At 36.6% G+C, this 13,306-nt stretch overlaps 1 non-coding gene across 1 annotated transcript; it reads right to left on the reverse strand.

The window, feature by feature from the left end:
- Positions 1-3,251: 3,251 nt before the first annotated feature.
- LOC136133355 (U6 spliceosomal RNA) lies at positions 3,252-3,359 on the reverse strand. The gene has a single exon (XR_010656504.1). It is a non-coding gene; the product is annotated as a U6 spliceosomal RNA (small nuclear RNA).
- Between the last annotated feature and the right edge of the window lie 9,947 nt (positions 3,360-13,306).

Genomic DNA, 13,306 nt, shown 5'->3' on the forward strand with positions numbered 1-13,306 from the left:
GTAAATATATATACGCATTTATTTTTATATGTGTATGTATATATATCAAGGTCTTTGCTTTCATTGGTGTTTTTAACCTAGTTAGGAACATAGGACATATCCTTTAAAAGATTTAGAAATATAGGGGTGTCTGCTTAGTGATAAATTGGTGTTTTTTAAAAAAAAAAATTTTTATATTCACCTGTGTTGGGTCTCAGTTGCAGCATGCATGATCTTCATTTAGACATGTAGGATCTTTCACTGTGTTGGGCTCTTTGTTGGGGCATGTGGACTTCTCTCTAGTTGTGACATGTGGGGTTTCTCTCTCTGGTTGTGTCACGGGGGCTCCAGGGCATGTGGGCTCTGTAGTTTCTGGAACATGGGATCTCTCATTGAGGTGCATGAGCTCAGTAGTTGTGGTGCACAGGCTTATTTGCCCTGTGGCACAAGGGATCTTAGTTCCCTGACCAGGGATCTAACCTGCATCCCCTCCTTCAGAAGCCTTCTTTGTTTCTCATCCTCTCTGATCAACCCTGTAATCTCTCTCCATTTAGCAGTACCATTCTGTAGTCCTGCCAGTTGGCAAAGCTCCCAGGGGTGACATTTGTTCATTGGACACCTTGCCCTGGGCTCATGGGTGCTCCGCACTCTGCCCCAAGGTGCTCCACCAGCCCCCCTGCTCACAGCCTGTGGCCAGCACTGCCTGTGCCCCCTCTGCTCTGCACTCCAACCCACTATCAGCTGCCTTTCCATGTCTTTGTTTTTGTCTTAGATCTACATTTGTATTCGTTAAAATGCTCATCATCAGTCCTTTGCTGAGGTTTTCCCATTTATCTATTGATTGAATGAAGCTAATCTAGTAAATTCTTCATGGAGGGCTCATGGGCAGAGAATGTTTTACACTGCGTATGTTTAAAACTGTTTTTTTTAAGACTTGGTATTTGACAAGCACATTAGCTGGCAATAAAAATCTGTTTTCATAGCTTCATTCATTGAGATTTATTATTGTAAAGTTACTCAGTTGTTGCCTTTCCTTGTGTGTTGTTTTTAAAAAGTCTAATGGTCTTGTAAATTATTTGATTTTTTGCCTGGAGGCCTTGATAGACTTTTGGATTTTTTTTAAGTCTAATAATTTTAATAGGATACACCTTGGAGATGATAATTCTGGGTTAATTTTCCTAGGTCCCTAATGGGCCTTTTCAATATGTAGATTTTACATTCTTTTATTTCTGGAAAGTTTTGTTCAGTTATATTTTTAAATATTAATTCTGTTCTATTGTTTAGTTTTCCTTTTCAGGGACTCTGATTGTACCTATGTTATTCCCATTTTGTCTACCTTCCATGTGCATTACTTCATTTTTGGGTTTTTTACCTCTTTTCTTATCTCATTTTCATTTTGTTAGTTATTTTCTTGACTTTCTTCAACAGTCTTCAGTTGAGAAATATTTCTGTATTTCTTCTATTTTGTTCCTGAGTACAATCAACTCATTTTATTGCTTCCAGGGTTTTGTTTCTATTCTGATTCAAAGTGGTGATCTACTTTAGCATCTATAATTTTCTTCTGCTTTATTTTTCTACTTTGAAAAAGAGTTTTGTCAGTCAAGATGTGCTAAATCATATTTTCTGTTATGTTATGGTAATTTTGACTAGATTTATCCAGTTTCTTCTGTTCATTCTGTGGATTTGGGGTGGTTTACAAGATTAATGTTTACAATGGCATATTCTGTCACTGGTCCAAAGTTTAGATTCTTTAGTGAATTTTTGTCTTTTTTGCACGTGTATTTGGTTGAGGGTAGAACTGTGTTTTTCCTCTTTTGCTTTTTCTCTTTCCACATAATCACCAAAGATCCTTCTCCGTCACTTTTGTCCTTTCTTCCCCCTCCCACCCATAAGTTCTACAGGGCTGTGATTTCAAGTAGTACATACTTGTAAATGACTTCTTTGTCATGCATGCTCTGATCTACCAAGGCACATTGTTAGTATTTTCTGACTTAAGAGTGAATGTAATCTTTCTGGCAGTGTTTTGGCTCAACTTTAGTCCTGTCATCAGCTGTCTTCTTCTTTCTTCTCTGCGCTTTTGCTTAGACTGCTCTTGCTTGACCTCAAATTCTTATGATATAATGGAAACATAAGAGGTCATTTTGTGATTTTTCTTCTGCTTTTTTCTTATTTCTTTTTTGGTTCCATTTATTTATTTATTTATTTGGCTGCATTGGATCTTAGTTGCTGTGCACGGGCTTTCTCCAGTTGTGACAAGTGGGGGCTACTCTTCATTGTGGAACATGAGCTCTAGGCATGCGGACTTCAGTAGTTGTGGCTCCCAGGCTCTAGAATGCGTGCTCAGTCATTGTGGCTCATGGGCCCAGAATGCAGACTCAGTAGTTGTGGCTCACAGACTTAGTTGCTCTGCAGCATGTGGTACCTTCCCTGACCAGGGCTTGAACCCATGTCCCCTGCCTTGGCAGGCAGATTCTTAACCACTGAGCCACCAGGGAAGTCCAGTTCCAGTTATTTTTAAATTAAGTGATCTTCTAAGTACATTGAGTGTGTCCTTCATGTGTAGTTTTAATTGTCTTGCTTTTCTCTATTATTCTATAGGAAATAGTGTGGGATGTGGACTTAAGCATTACTAGTTTTCCAGCTACCATATTTGCTTCTCTTTTCCATTAGAAACCAGAGTTGAAACACTCCCTACAGAAAGTATCTAGAAGACATTACTCAAATGCTCCAATAAAAAGCACATTTAGCAATGAAGACTGTAGCTTCTTTACGAAGGTAGCTTCCAAGTTCAAACTTGGAAGAGGCCTTAGTAATTATCTGGTATGACCAGAAATTAGAAACTTAAGTAAATAAAACAACTCTTTAAAATTGTCACAGATATTGACTGAGTCATTACCAGAAGCCAGGTCTCCTGATTCTCAGTCCAGTGCTGCTTTTTGGGTTTTTTGTCTTGTTTGTTTTTTAATATTCAATGCATATTCATTTACTTTACTCTTACAAAAAAAATTGCCCACCCCTCTGCCTCATCTCCCTAAAACAATTTAGTTTTACAAACATCAAGAATTTTAAACTAAATGAAGATAAACAATTGCAGAACAATTATTTTTCAATGTAGCTGTCATAATTACTAGAGTTTAAATCTCCTAAAAGTAACCAGTGTCCAGGCAATTTATAAGGAAATCCTGCTTATCAGCCAAAAGGAAAATTCCATATTACAAGTTAGCAAATTCTAGTACAAAAGTAGTCTGTGTGATGGAATAATCTTTTCTTTTAAAAATATGGAATTCTTCATGAATTTCTGTGTCACCCTTGCTCAGAGGTCATGATAATCTTCTCTGTATTGTTTCAATTTTTTACCTATGTGCTGCTGAAGTAAGCACCGGTTTTGTTTATCATGCCTTAATGCCTAGTTTGCATGAGATATAATTTCCAGCAAGTGTTTTGAAACATTGAAAATGATTATCGACCTATATTTCCACATTTATACCTTGGTGGGCCTTTGTGGACTCATGAAATAGATAAGTTTTTAGATCCCTTTAACATTCCTTGTCTTTCTGACAGTACATAACGCATCATCATATTGTGCAATAGAAGCCCAAGAACACCTATCTCATTATAAATATGCTAATTGACACAAAAGAATTTGGATTTTGATGTAATCATACAGAAATTTCTCTTCCATTATTAAAAAAAAAATGAGTAAGTTTACATATATGAAGATAGGGTAAAGACTGACAAAGATGGACTTTTCAGCTCTAACATACTTGAGCCTCTTTTTAGTACAGGATTTAAATCTAAGATGAAATAAACAGATTGGCACTTATTTGTCACTACCATCACCTATGGGTATTACATACATTGCTGTACACTGCTTTGCTTTAGAAGGGAAGAAGGTAAGACCCTGTCTTTATAAACTGGTTTTTATGTAAGTGACATTTTCTCAAAGTTGTCAGCATTTAATTTTCCACTGACACACTTACAAGTTTTCATGAACAGTTGAATGCAAAGTTGACAGTAACCCTGAATGAAGCATGGTTTCCCTATTAAAACCTTTGGTACCAAGACAATGGCAAGTAATAAAAACTTACCACTGGTCCATTTCCACAGTGAAGTTTCTCACTACAAACTCACCAACAACTTTTGACCTCTGAACCCAAAGATCATCAATTATCCAGCTTACAGAGGTAGAATATAGTGAACGAGCAGCATGATTTGGCTGTCACCAAGTTAACATCCGAAAAGCAATTTGTCCAATATTTCAACCTCCAGGGAGAATTCTTTATTAGCTTTTGTATAGGTTTGCCTTTCAATTGGATGATTTGAATAGCTTCTGTGGTAAGAGAGATGCTGCTCTCAGATAATGATTTTGCATTTCATCTCATCATTAATGCTTTGAACCTCATGGGAGGTCACTATGCCTTTTATGAAGGTTGAAACATTTTATAACCTTAATAAGGACTCATAGCCTCAGGAACGTCAAGTGTGAGCAAGTGAGGGAGATTGACGAATAAAAATATAATTAAATTGCCACTTTAGATTGCACTAGTTGAAGGATTTCAAATGCAAATCAACAGTTAAAGAATATAATGGCACCCCAAACGTCAGTGCTGTTCAGAAATACACACATAAACTGGCATAATTCAAAGAAAAATGAGATAAATCATCGTTTTCTCCTTTCTGGAAAAGCACATTTTAATAATTTTATATTTAATTCCTAAATACTTTTTATGGGAGCTGTACAGAGATAGGTTAATAAGCATCTTGATAGATTTGAACTCAAAACAATTAATAATCATCGTGGTTCTTAGCTATTGTAAATTTATTTCTATACAGCATTTAAGTCACTGTATTTTGAAGTGTGAAATGAATACAAGATAATACGCAAGAGTGATTTTGAAACTATATCGTCATCTACATTTCCCAAGGGATAGGTCACTCTGTCCCAAACATTACTAATAAATCATAGTTTTCAATATTTACTTAAGGGTATTCTCCAGTGGAATCACCCCAATTTATAAATTCAGTGAACTCTTTTACAGTTTTTCTGAGCATCTACTTTCTTCTTTCAGATATTGTTTACTCACCTTACTTATGTTCATGGGAATTATGAAAGAAAACAGGAGCTTCTATGCCAGGCTTTGTGATAGAATAAAATCGCATCTTCTTTGACCTTCACAGAAACCTTTAGAGGAAGACATATTATTACAGACTGTGGATCAGAGGTTAAATAATTTTGCAAGGTCTTATTTCTGATGAGTATCAGAACTTAGTTTTGCTGAACTCACGTTGTCTTTCAACTGCAGTAAAACATACTGTCTAATGCAGCAGTAAAAGAAAGTAGGTCAGGTTTTAGGGAATGATCTCAGGTAGGATAGTGGTTGGAGTGTCTGAAATGATCTTTGGACTGGTAATATACTTGACTGGAAGGCTAGTTCTCAGGGTCAGTACTGGGGAGCGTGACACATAGGCTGACCCTGAGGCAAGTAAGGCTCTGGTTTCAGTTGGCACCTTGAAGTAGTAACTGAATAGTCAACTTTGTTAGAGTAGCAATTGGCTAAAAGTCCACTGGGTTTCCCAAGAAATTATCCCATAAGCTACAGGAAAGTTTTAAATTTTCAGTTTTATTTGTCCATTACCATATGAACTTGAGCTATGTGAGAGCAGAGTGTGGCTCTTTCAATTTATCTCAAATATCTAGAAAATGCTTGCTAAAAAGTAGTTTCTAAATAAATAAATGATGAGCAAAATTCAAGCTAAATAGAGATCAAAAGTCAAAGTTCAGACGTCCATCCTAAGCCCATGATCAGTATTTCTAGGAGTAGGTAATACCCAGCAGCTGGAACACATTAGTATGCCCAAGAGTTCTGCTTATTAAGTTTAACTCTTACCTTAAAATCTGTCATATCAATATACTGACTTTTAGGACCAGAACTCCTTTTGAGCTGGCCAGATTTTCATTACAGAGTAGAAAGCCATTTGATCATTTGAGCTTTATTCAATATTCCTATTGTCTTTTCAACTTGTATATATACCCACCAATAAACCAAATATGGAGCTCACTGTCCTGGGTCACTCACTCCAGTTCCAATAAGCACCATGTCACATCACAGACCCTAAAATGTCTTTATCTTCTTCTTTAACCTTCATTCATTCATTCGTTTGTTCTTAAATGTTTATTAATGTCATAATGTACCAGGCAATGATGATAAAATAGTTAGTAGCTTAATAGCCATTATCTTTCATAATAATTGGCTGGGAAAACAGGAATCTATGCAAGAAGTTACAATGTAAAAGGCAAGGAAAAGTATGGAATGCTAGCAAATCACATACGTGGTATTTTCAGTTATTTTACCAGAGAGCTCTCCTGGCATCTCCTCCCTTTATTCAAGTCTTCTTGTTAGCAGATATAGCAAAGGGACATTTCCAAGGAAACTGATCAAAACAGGATGTATCACTCACGTCTCATCATCAAGAATAGTTTACTTCTTGAAATAAGCTTGTCTTCATGGACACTGTAAATCTTGAGCTGATCTGTGTTGTCTCTTTACTTTTAAACTGAGGACAATTAAAGCTAGATGAGCAAACTCTGCCTGAAGTTATATGTATTAATTTCATCCTTTGCTGATCTTGTTTTTCATTTGTCTCATTTACTTCACTACTAATTTCATTCTCTTATCTTTTCTAAGTAGCTTCAATGAGTGGGATGAAATGAGATATGAGTAAATAAATGTATCATCTCAGAAATACTCCTCTTACTTATCGGTCATTTGGTGACTTTATACATAGCAAATTGTCTTATATATTTATTTTCCTTGCTGGACAACTGTGCTGAGAGTAAGATTAAAATTTTATTTTAATGTTTAAATATTCAAGGCGCCTAGATTTATTACTTCCAATACAGTAAGAGGTAGAAAGATTATAAATTCATTTATTCATTCTATTTTCTTCATTCACACATTTATTATGGGACCATTCAGTGCCAGGTACTGGGAGATTAAGTAGTACAAATGTTTTAAAAAGATAACTTGCCCTCATGAAGACTGCCTTCTAGAAGAAGAGATAAACAATAAATACATGCTCTGTTCAAAGATGAGATGCATTATGATAAAAGATGATGCAGGGAAGGGGGATAGAGATAGGGTATATTTTTATACAAGAAGGTCAGAGAAAAAATCCCTGATAATATCTAAGAAATATGAAACAAATAATCATTACTCTTTTACTGAGAAAGGACCTTCCAGGTAGCGAAAACAGCAATTGCAATGACCCTAATACAGAAGTCTGCTGGCAAGTTTGAGGACTACTAAAGAGACCACTTTGAAGGAAGTAGAAAAATGGGCTTAATAGAAAATGAGGTCAGGAAGGTAAGGATCTTTCAGCTTGTCATATAGAGCAAGGTGGAAACAGAGTGACCATTTCAGAGACTATTTGTAACAAATGAGGAATTCAGTGATGGTGGCTTTAGAGGAAAGTGGTAACAATGGAGGTACTGTGAAATAATTATATTCTAGAGACATTTTGAAGGGAAAGCTGAAAGGTTTGACTAATAAATATGATGTTGAGTGTGAGCAGCCAGATTTCCAGTTTGTAAATAGGAAATAGAGGACTGATAAAGTTGACTTAATTGATCAAGATTAGGGTATACAAGTACAAGCCAAGCAAGGGTGAACCTTGAGTACAGAAATGAGGAATTGGATAAAAGCCAGGAATGAAGAGGGAGTAGGTAGAGAATAAAGTAAGGACAGGGAGATGGAAAAAAACAATCTCAGGGTCAAGAGCAGCCCTATTTTAAGCTTAGAAAGACACAAGCCCTATGTGTTTATTGCCAGTGACCAGGAAGTACTGACTACAGCTGCAGGATCAGCTCTCCCCCACTGCCTTACATTAAATACAGGCACATCATTAGAAGGTTGTTTAAAAATTCTGGCCTTGGTCCTGTTTTATTGACAAAACTGACTTATAAAGACTTACTTGAGCAACCCATGAGCAAAGTAACTGTCACTAATATATTCTTCCTTATGTGGATTCAAGAATTGATCTTCCTTAGAGTGAGTTCTCCTCTACAGTGTGAGTGAGTTCTCGCACTCATTTACAGTTGTATGCCAAATCGTCTTGCTTTCAAGGGCCTCAGACATTATTTCCCTGACAACTGGTAACTTTCTTATAATGAGGTATTTAGATAACAACATGCTATTAGATTAGGTGCATGAAGCGTCTTATTTATGAGACTAGATATAAACTCCTTTAACATGAAAACATATTTTCTTTGCTACATTGTAATGAACAATAACTATTCTAAAATTAATATTCATTCCAGAATAGTAAGAGTACCTCTTAGCTCTACAAATTAAAGCTACTATTAAAAAAATATGCAAGATATCATGAAGCCAGAAACCTTCCTTCTCCTGTTTGAGGAAAAATATTTTTTTAAAGCCATGAATGTTGTAGAAAAAACCCATGAAAATAAGATTTTTTATACTGAAGGATTAGCAATAAAAGGGACTCTACCTCATGGATGACTGTAGGGGAAGAGGAAGAATGTAATGGAGGAGTGAAATTATACCCATTGGGAATGATGTGCTTACCCCATTCTTGTGGGTATCAGAGAGATGAATGAGCAAGCTAAAGACTCGCAAGTTGTAATTATGTTTATTAAATGCTTCCATACATTTAAAGATTATCTCTTTATAATATAATGAAAGGTACTATTTGCTGTCTTAAAAAAAACAAAACAAAAACAAAACAAAAAAACAGAAACCAGGTATTTTCTTCTGGAAGTCTATGTCTGAATTTCAATAGCTCCAAACAGATAGGAGGTTGTATGTTATAAAGCAATGTAGACCAATAAATGGACTTTGGGTTTAAAACTCAAACCAGTTATTAGAAGAAAGTAATCAGCCTTTAAAGTTTATGTCTAATAACTTGAACCTATTTTATAATGCAGTAAAAAGAAAAAAAAATGCAATTCCAATTTTCTTCCTGTAATGCTGGATTTGGGTATAAATAAATCCTAGCTATAATGCTTCATTAATATCCAGATCAAATTTATTATGATTAGAAGTTTTCCTGGGACCTCAAAAATAATAACTGTTGTAAGTAATTATTAAAGACTATTCACAGAAATAGAAAAGTGAGCAAAAGTCATGATGAAATGACTATCTCTCATACACACACCCGCACACACACACACACACACACACACACACTTATCGACAAAAAAAATCCATTAAATAAAAGAGAAAATGTTCAATGTAATAAATAATGCAAGTAAAAACAATGACATATTTTCACCTATCAAATTGGCAAAGATCTTTTTATATCCAAGATAATATCAAAGTTGACAAGGAATCTTTTATGAAATAGTTGGGTCTTCTCAACTATTATAAACTAGATTATAAGTTGGTATTTTTAGGAGAATAGTTTGGCAGTATGTGTCCAAATCACTAAAAATGTTGACACATTTCAATTCAGACATTTCACATCTGAGAATTTACTCTGAGAAAATAAACATTGAATTATAGATTGATGTTGAGTGATGTTCATCAAAGAGTTAATTACAACAATGAAACATTATAAAAATGTAAATATTCAACAAAAATGAATATTTCAATAAATTATAGTATGTTATGAGGAGATTAAGTATATTTTGAAAATGGCATAGGAAACATTTTTAACATAAAACAAAAGCAAAGAATTAGGATAACAATGATATGTTTGGCAGGATCACAATCATAGTAGATAAATAAATACATAAATAAAGTATTTACACCACACAGGATTGAAAAGCTAAATGGAAATTCACCAAACTATTATCTGTGATTTCTTTGGTAAAATTATGGATGACTTTTAATAAACATTATTGTTTATATATTTCTCTAACCTAGATTGTAAGCTAAAGAAAAGGAGAGAGAGTGTGTGTTTTTTTGACATCTTTATTGGAGTAAAATTGCTTTACAATGTTGTGTTACTTCTGCTGTATAACAAAGTTAATCAGCTATATGTATACATATATCCCCATATCCTCTCCATCTTGAGCTTCCTTCCTACCCTCCTTATCCTATCCCTCTAGGTGGTCACAAAGCACTGAGCTGATCACACTGTGCTATGCAGCTGATTCCCACTGGCTATCTATTTTATATTTGGTAGTGTATATATGTGGATGTTATTGTCTCCTTCGTCCCAACTTACCTTTCCCCCTCCCTGGGTCCTCAAGTCCATTGAGAGATGGGTTTTAAAAATCCTGTGTTCTGAGGAGAGACCTTCAAGATAGCAGAGCAATAAGACGTGGAAATCACCTTCCTCCCCACAAATACATCAAAAACACATCTATGTGTGGAACAACTCCTACAGAACACCTACTGAAAGCTAGCAGAAGACCTCAGACTTCCCAAAAGGCAAGAAACTCCCCACTTACATGGGTAGGGCAAAAAAAAAAAAAAAAAAAAAGAAAAAACAGAGACAAAAAAAATAGGGATGGGACCTGCACCTCTGAGAGGGAGCTGTGAAAGAAGAAAAGTTTCCACAGACTAGGGAGCCCCTTCACTGGCAGAGATGGGGGCTGGGCTTGGGGGGAGCTTTGGAGCCATGAAGGAGAGTGCAGTGACAGGGTGCAGAGGTCAAAGTGGAGAGATTCCTGCACAGAGGATCAGTGCTGACCAGCACTTGCCAGCCTGAGAAGCTAATCTGCTCACCTGCTGGGTCAGATCGGGGCTGGGAGCTGAGGTTCCGGCTTCAGAGGTCAGATGCCAAACAAAAGGCTGGAGATGGCTGCATGAACACAGCCTGAAAGAGGCTAGTTCACCACAGCTAGCTGAGAGGGAGTCAGGGAAAAAGTTTGGAACTGCCTAAAATTCAAGAGACAATTGTTTTGGGGTACCCAAAGAGAGGGGATTCAGAACACCACCTAAACAAGTTCCAGAGATGGGTGTGAGCTGTGGCTATCAGCAAGGACAACAGAGCCTGACATGAAATGCTAAAGCTGCTGCTGCAACCACCAAGAAGCCTGCATGCAAGCACAAATCATTATCCACACCTCCCTTCCCAGGAGCCTGTGCAGCCTGCCAGGGTCCCGTGATCCAGGGACAACTTCCCCAGGAAGACACACTGCATGCCTCAGGCTATTGCAACATCATGGCAGCCTCTGCCACCTCAGGCTCACCTCGCATTCTGTACCCCTCCGTCCCCCTGGCCTGAGTGAGCCAGCATCCCCAAATCAGCTGTTCCTTTAACCTCATCCTGTTGGGTGGGGAACAGACATCCTCAGGCGACCTACATGCAGAGGCAGGGCCAAATCCAAAGCAGAAACCCAGGACCTGTGTGAACAAAGAAGAGAAAGGGAATTTCTCCCAGCAGCCTCAGGAACAGGAGATTAAATTTCCACAGTCAACTTGATGTACCCTGCATTTGTGAAATACCTGAATAGACAATGAATCATCCCAGAACTGAGGCAGTGGACTATGAGAGCAGCTGTAGACTTGGGGGTTGCTTTCTGAATCTGTTTCTGGTGTTATGTTTCTCTTAGTTTAGTATTTAGAATTAATTATCATTGGTAGATTTAGTTATTTATTAGGTTGTTCTCAACCTTTTTATACATATATATATGTATATATATATCTTTTGTATGTATATATATATATATATATATTTTTTTTCCTTTTTCTCTTTTTGTGAGTGTGTATGTATGCTCCTTTCTGTGATTTGGTCTGTACAGCTTTGCTTTCACCATTTGTGCTAGGGTTCTCACTGTCCATTTAGTTTTGGGATTATTTTTTTGGGGAGGGGGGTTGTTTAATATAGTTTTTAGTGCTTGTTACCATGTGTGGATTTGTTTTTTAGTTTGGTTGCTCTTTTACTTTTTTTATTACTTTTTATTTTTTACAATATTTTTTATTATTCATTTTAAATATTTTATTTTATTTTTTCTTTCTCTTTTCTTTTTTCTTCTCCCTTTTCTTCTGAGCTGTGTGGATGATAGGGGCTTGGTGCATCAGCCAAGTGTCAGGTCTGAGCCTCTGAGATGGGAGAGCTGAGTTCAGGGCATTGGTCCACCAGAGAGCTCCTGGCCCCACGTAATATTAAATGGTGAGAGCTCTCCCAGAGATCTTCATCTCAATGCTAAAACGGAGCTGCACTCAATGACCAGCAAGCTACAGTGCTTGACCCCTTTTGCCAAGCAACTAGCAAGACAGGAAAACAACCCCACCTGTTAGAAGAAAGGCTGCCTAAAATCATAGTAAGTTCAGAGACACCCTAAAACACACAAACAGATGTGGTACTGACCACCAGAAACACAAGATCCAGCCTCATTCACTAGAAAAGAGGCACCAGTCCCCACCATAAGGAAGCCTAAACAACCAACTGTACCAACCCTACCCACTGGGGACACACACCAAAAACAATGGGAACTATGAACCTGCAGCCTGTGAAAAGGAGACCCCAAACACAGTAAGTTAAGCAAAATAAGAAGACAGAGAAGTACACAGAAGATGAAGAATCAAGGTAAAAACCCATCAGACCAAGAAAATGAAGAGGAAATAGGCAGTCTACCTGAAAAAAAATTCAGAGTAATGATAGTAAAGATGATCCAAAATCTTGGAAAGAGAATGGAGAAAATAAAAGAAACATTTAACAAGGACCTAGAAGAACTAAAGAACTAACAAAAATGATGAACAACACAATAAATGAAATTAAAAATTATCTAGAAGGAATCAATAGCAGAATAACTGATGCAGAAGAACAGATAAGTGACCTGGAAGACAAAAGAGTGGAAAAAACTACCACACAGCAGAATAAAGAAAACAGAATGAAAAGAATGGAGGACAGTCTCAGAGACATCTGGGACAACATTAAACACACCAACATTCGAATTATAGGGGTCTCAGAAGAAGAAGAGTAAAAGAATGGGACTGAGAAAATATTTAAAGAGATTATAGTTGAAAAAAGTCCCTAACATGGGAAAGGATATAGTCAATTAATTCCAGGAAGTGCAGAGAGTCCCATACATGATAAATCCAAGGAGAAACATGCCAAGACATATATTAATCAAACTCTTAAAATTAAATACAAAGAAAAAATATTAAAAGGAACAAGGGAAAAACAACATATAACATACAAGGGAATCCCAATAATGCTAACAGCTGATCTTTCAGCAGAAACTCTGCAAACCAGAAGGGAGTGGCAGGACATATTTAAAGTGATGAAAGAGAAAAATGTAAAACCAAGATTACTCTATCCAGCAAGGATCTCATTCAGATTTGACAGAGAAATTAAAACCTTTACAGACAGGCAAAAGTTAAGATAATTCAGTACCACCAAACCAGCTTTATAG

The sequence above is a fragment of the Phocoena phocoena genome, chromosome 13, assembly GCF_963924675.1.
Source record: "Phocoena phocoena chromosome 13, mPhoPho1.1, whole genome shotgun sequence".
Lineage (NCBI taxonomy): Eukaryota > Metazoa > Chordata > Mammalia > Artiodactyla > Phocoenidae > Phocoena > Phocoena phocoena.